This window comes from Schistocerca americana, chromosome 1, assembly GCF_021461395.2.
Source record: "Schistocerca americana isolate TAMUIC-IGC-003095 chromosome 1, iqSchAmer2.1, whole genome shotgun sequence".
Lineage (NCBI taxonomy): Eukaryota > Metazoa > Arthropoda > Insecta > Orthoptera > Acrididae > Schistocerca > Schistocerca americana.
In genome coordinates, this window is record NC_060119.1 from 630,063,492 (window position 1) to 630,069,600 (window position 6,109).

Here is a 6,109-nt window from a genome sequence, read left to right on the forward strand (position 1 = left end):
TTCATTGACTTCATTCCCTCATAAAGCTGACGGTGGTTCGTATTCGCAACTGCGAATACATTTCACGCGTTTAATGAAAAGATCTTTAACCCCCAACTGCCTACCGCCCACCATGAAGGCGAGAGCACGCACTAGGGGCCGTTAAGGACCAGGTTGACTGTAGAACGTCCAGAATCAATCTTTCACTCGGCAGTGGAGCATTCGCTTTTTGCAACTTTCCGAAATATTAAAACTATGTACTGGTCGAGCAGATAGTCCAAGAACATACGCGGGAGATCTGCGAATATTGGAAAGCAAGTCAGCGGTACTGGCTGGCGTGAATCTGTGAGAGCGGCTCCCGTTACGTGTCTGGACACATCAGTCGATGCGAGTATGAAAGTCGTTCATTAAAATCTCATCTTCTAAGTTATTCATTCTCACGAGAGTTTTGAGTCGCAATTCCTTTGCAAAGAATTTATATACCACGCTATCGATTTGCTAATATATTACAGTCTTGAGAGAAGGCATATCTACCAGCCTATAGTTTGGAGACCGTGTGTGTGTGGTCAAATCATTGGTCTGCATGAGCTGCATCGCGTGTTTGTGATCCCTGTTGAATGGTGGCCAAAGCATCCTACTTCTGAATCTCCTCCAAGATTTAGGCCCGTTTCTTTTCTTCTACCTTTTGGTACAGATGACTGGAGTGGTAGCTTGCCTTTGGATGCTGGGTATTGGCATTGGGATTATTTTGTAATGACCATTGTCATTAAACAAGCTACCAAGGACTACAGTGTGATGGTGGCTTACACTTGGGTCTGAGTGTAATATTTTGTTTGCAGCGTTTTCAGGTCTTTGTGCTTCCACTTTTTTTCAAATTTAACTTCCGTTGTTCCGAGGTAGATTGTGGTCAATGCACAACGCTCAGTGTCGGTTTTTCTCCTGTTCATCTATGAAGTAAGTGTACTGGCTACATCACATTCCTATTAATTCACATGTGTTCAGTATCTGCCGATGTGCCTAGAATATTTCTTTGTTCAGTTTTCATATATCGTGGACCTTTATACCACGTGGTACATCGTAGGACAGTTTTAATCTTTCATGTGCTATTGCTTATTAATTAAGTCTGAATAATATTGAATGTCATTAAAACATATTTAAGTTACTTTCCTTCCCCAGTCGCTTAATGAAATTCACGCCAAAAATTCTATTGGCCACTTGCTTTTTTATTCCCTTTCTAATCTGTATTTAATTTGAGCACGAAAGCTCTGCCTTCAGCAGAAAATTTAATCAATACGATGCCAAACTGCAATCAGCACAAGCCTTTTTCAATTCTTTGCAAATTTCAGAAGGTAGGTAGTGCAGTTGAGTCTCCGAGATTAATTGTTGCTTACCTGGTTATGTTCGACATCATTATGATATTTCATGGTTTGGCGTGGGCAGGTATGCTGCCAGATTGAGTCCCACATCCTCAAAGTATTTGTCCACCATCAAGGAAAATCAGTTATACTTTCACCAAATCCTGTTATGAAACTTCGAGAAGCAATTACGATCTTATATCCATTCAAATATTCAACCAGAACCCCATTTCTTTTCTTCAGTGTAGTCATCCCCTACCATTGCATAAGTTTATGTAGCGGTGGACAGGTAGCGTTACAGATTGCTCCTTGGATCAAAATTTTGTGTAAAAGGTAACATGTTCAGGCAGGGTATTTTGACGAAGACCGTGTTCTTATACTCTTAGACCAGTTAGAGGAAAAGATATGATGCTCACAAGCATTGTCCGTGAAGGGCGAGCTTCTGGTTTTGTCCATGGAACGTCACAGAATCATAACCGGGCAGGAAGTTTCGATTACAACGTATCTAGTGTGCCATGGTAAAGGGGAGTTTGAGTCTGCGAGTTGACTGCAAGGTCTGTTCTCCGTCCGGCTCTCATTCAGAAGTATGGGTTGATTGCCAGTAGAGCTCTTGAGCCTCGTCATCGCGTTCATCTTACTGATAAACGTATGCACAAGATACCTCCAAACATTTCACCAATTAACAGTTTTTCTTGTGGATGAGCTTTTACGGTTTGCTATTTTTTTAAAAATATTTACTGTTTTAGGGGACTTACTATTACCTGTTTTGGACACTGCATTGCGACTAACGCCCTGTGTTTGAGCTACACTCTATTCTAGTAATGCCCCGCCTTCCTGATCACAAAATATGCTGCCGTTTCTTGGCTGTTCGTAACATTTGCACTCTAATGCATGTACTTCATTACAGGACTCCTGTTACCCATACTGTGATACCAGGGTACAAAGCAATTTTAGACAGATTTCGACAGTGATTGAACGTGTTGACATTTACATCAGTACAAAGCAATTTCAGGCATATTTCAATTGTGATTGAACGTGTTGACACGTACATAAACAACGTCGCCGATCCATATTTGCTTCCTGCGAAGAGCCTCCTTTTCTAGCCCATGATTTCACATCGGTGCTATTCTGATGAAGAAAACTTCGAAATGTTAATGAATTCCATCAGTAATGGAAGTCAATCAACTATACCGTAGTTTTCTTCCAATTCACTAGCCACAATACAAATAAATTAATTACATTTTAGCAGGTTTTTACCCTAGTGGAAACGTCAGGAGTGTAGTCAGGAAACTCTGTCCCGCGACTGTACGTGATCGAGACCTTAGCAAGGGAATAGTATCGAACAAGAATTGAATTTTAAAACTTCTCTCGCAAACCTCTGAGTAATGGAAGCTATGTGCTGTGAGTTGCTGAGCTGTACTGCTGTTTGTCAGTGACATATTCGTGTAGTTAATGTGGAGACAGACAATCGCCCCAAAAACTAGGAATGACGGCCAAAATTTTTTTTTTCAAAGCAGAACACCTTTGGTCGTCATCCGCGGCACACTTACAGCACAGCAGTACGTCGATGATATACACTCTTAGGAAAAAGAAATGAGAGAGAGAGAACGACTTACTATGAAAACCACGAAGGTATTATCCGAGTCAATCCAGAAATAAATGAATTCCTGTAAGCAACGCTGATTTAAGTATATCTCTCACTTTCAGAATGGTGCAAAATGGTTCAAATGGCTCTGAGCACTATGGGACTTAACTGACGAGGCCATCAGTCCCCTAGAATTAGAACTACTTAAACCTAACTACCCTAAGGACATCACACACATCAATGCCCGATGTAGGATTCGAACCTGCGGTCGTAGCGATCGCGCGGTTCCACACTGTAGCACCTAGAACCACTCATCCACTCCGGCCGGCCAGAACTTTTTTTGACAAATGCCGGACTGGCTCTCTATATCAGCCTCACGTACCCAACAGATAGACCGTAAAACAATACTCACAGAACCAAACTCAAACTATGTATAGAGACATGATGCATATCCTATTCCTATGGTAAGGTTGTTAACTTCAAGTCTCGAAGAAGAATCTTAAGACAACTTGCCTATGAACGCCTGGGAAAATGCTAAGAATTTCCCCAAAGCTACACGGCTCTAACTAAAGAACGTTTAACCTTGGCAGGTTGAAAATTGAAGGGAAATAGGAGCGTTTCTTGATGAAGATTCCTTTGCTTATACAGTTAATCAAATTACTTCTGATGTTGACTTTATTACAATTCCTTTTTTTTATGAAGATCAGTAAATTACATTTCTGTATACTAGTTCATACTTGGAATCTATCCGCTGACTATCTTACTTAAACGCTTGAAACTTTAAGTACACATCAACAACGTGTCTATTTGAAAAGTAGACAGAATCATCTATTCCGAGTCACAATTTTTTATTCTAGAAACAGTTACACCTGCAAATCAAAATTAAGGTTACTTTTTAATGCTGAACCATTATCTATTTTCCTTCCTGTTAATAGTACATCGGTAGATTTTTCTCCAAACAGTGCCCTGCAACATCTTAAAAAAGTCAGACCTCCAGTTCAAAGAGACATTTTGTGCATAAACTAATCACATAAGGAAATTTAATTCTCAAGAAACTCTATTCAAAAGTGTATTTGATCTATGACTGACTTCCGTAGTTCGAAATACATTCCATCTGTATAATATTCTTGGTTTACATGTTCCTCGCTTCTCTCTTCCTTTTCTTGTTTCTCCTTATAATTCTGACGTCTTTGGTGGCCTCAAGAACCCACTTTCCAGCTTCGGCCACGCTCATGGAGTCGATTCAAAAAATGGCTCTGAGCACTATGGGACTTAACTTCTGAGGTCATCAGTCGCCTAGAACTTAGAACTAATTAAACGTAACTAACCTAAGGACATCAAACACATCCCTGCCCGAGGCAGGATTCGAACCTGAGACCGTAGCGGTCGCTCGGCTCCAGAATGTAGCGCCTAGAACCGCACGGCCACTCAGGCCGGCATGGAGTCGATTGCCGACAGTGATTGTCTTATATGAAACCCATCATACATTACCAAGCAAATGCAGAACTTCACAGCTGCCAATGTCCCACATTAAAATTACAGGCATGATAATTTTCGAGAGTGACGAAATAGCAGGAACTCAAACTACAGATAAGTTTATATGGAAAACAATGCTCGAAAACCACAGATATACAAAAAAACGTAAGAATATTGCAAAGCAAACGTATAACAAGACTGTCAACTTGAAAAATATTTGTGTAGGATATGGTTTTGGGACAGAAATTTAATGACTGTATTTATCTCTGAAAGCAACCGAAAAATGGTGTGAGCGCACTTTACACTGAGTTTTAAACAATTTTCTGAAGGCCGATTCAGTTCTTTTAACCACAGTTTGTCCAAAATGAAAAACAAAATTTCGATTTTTTGAAGCGGAATCACAAACAAGTTACCTTAAGGGCGCATGTAATTCTCAATCAAAATACCACAAATAAAAAATCTCCATTAAAAATACATGTTTGTGTGTAGTCTTCAGAAAGGAATTCTGTATTCTGGTGCAAAAACGTATAACAGGAGACATCAGGCCATTAAACTGAAAACTTTCCAGATACTTAAAAATAAAGTGAAAGAGTAACTCATTATGCAGTTAGCAGAATATTTAGACTAACACTATAGTACGTGTTAAACGATTAGCCGGCCGCGGTGGCGGTGCGGTTCTAGGCGCTGCAGTCCGGAACCGCGGGACTGCTACGGTCGCAGGTTCGAAACCTGCCTCGTGCATGGATGTGTGTCATGTCCTTAGGTTAGTTAGGTTTAAGTAGTTCTAAGTTCTAGGGGACTGATGACCTAAGATGTTAAGTCCCAAAGTGCTCAGAGCCATTTTTTTTCTTTGTTAAACGATTTTTCACTTTGCAAGTAAGTAGCGTTATACGTAACGATACATAATTGCATCATTTTCAAATATTAGATATTAACAACCATCGATTTCCCCGTAACGTGTTGCTAGTATACTTGACAGACATTACATGCAGTGGCTGTTTCTGTCTTAATGTGTAACGTAATTCCCTACACGAGCCTGAAAACTTTTTTTCAATTGTGGGACTTACGAAACAAGATGCGTGAATGAGTGGATGAATTAGAGTGACGTTAGGGGCGTCAGAAGGCCATCCTGCCAGAAAAGTAAAATAAAACAGCAATAGCAAATCTTCTATGGGTTATTTCTCGTCATTGGAAAAGTCTGCCACAGTTGCGGAAGTCGTTGAAGAAGGAAAAGCAGAATACCTGTTTCGAAATATTCCGATGTCTCTAACATAGGACGATGTGTATGTGCTGCTCTGTTGGTTAGACTTCAAGTCTGTTCAAATAGCAAATACCAACTCTTTGGAAACTACGTACTATATTACACCTGCTAATTCAAAAGACTGCTGGTGGGTGATGAATAACCGCTACAGGTTAGCACCAGAAGTTTCGTACTGTGGCACGCACGACCGTGCGCGCCGCGACTGGTTCGCCGCCAGCGGCTGTTTGGGCCGGCTGTTTGCCGTGTCCACTCACCAGAGGGCTAAAACGTTTGCCCCGCGCACCGCCTTTGTTCTCGTTCATGTGGCGTAACGTAGTTGGTCGCTGTCGCTGGCAGCTCGACAACACCCCGAGAGAACAGCAACTATTCTATCGGCAATTGTTAACTGCGAAATGAACACCGGATGTTAAACGTGCAACACCAGGGAAATGACATGCTGCTTCATTTGTTGAT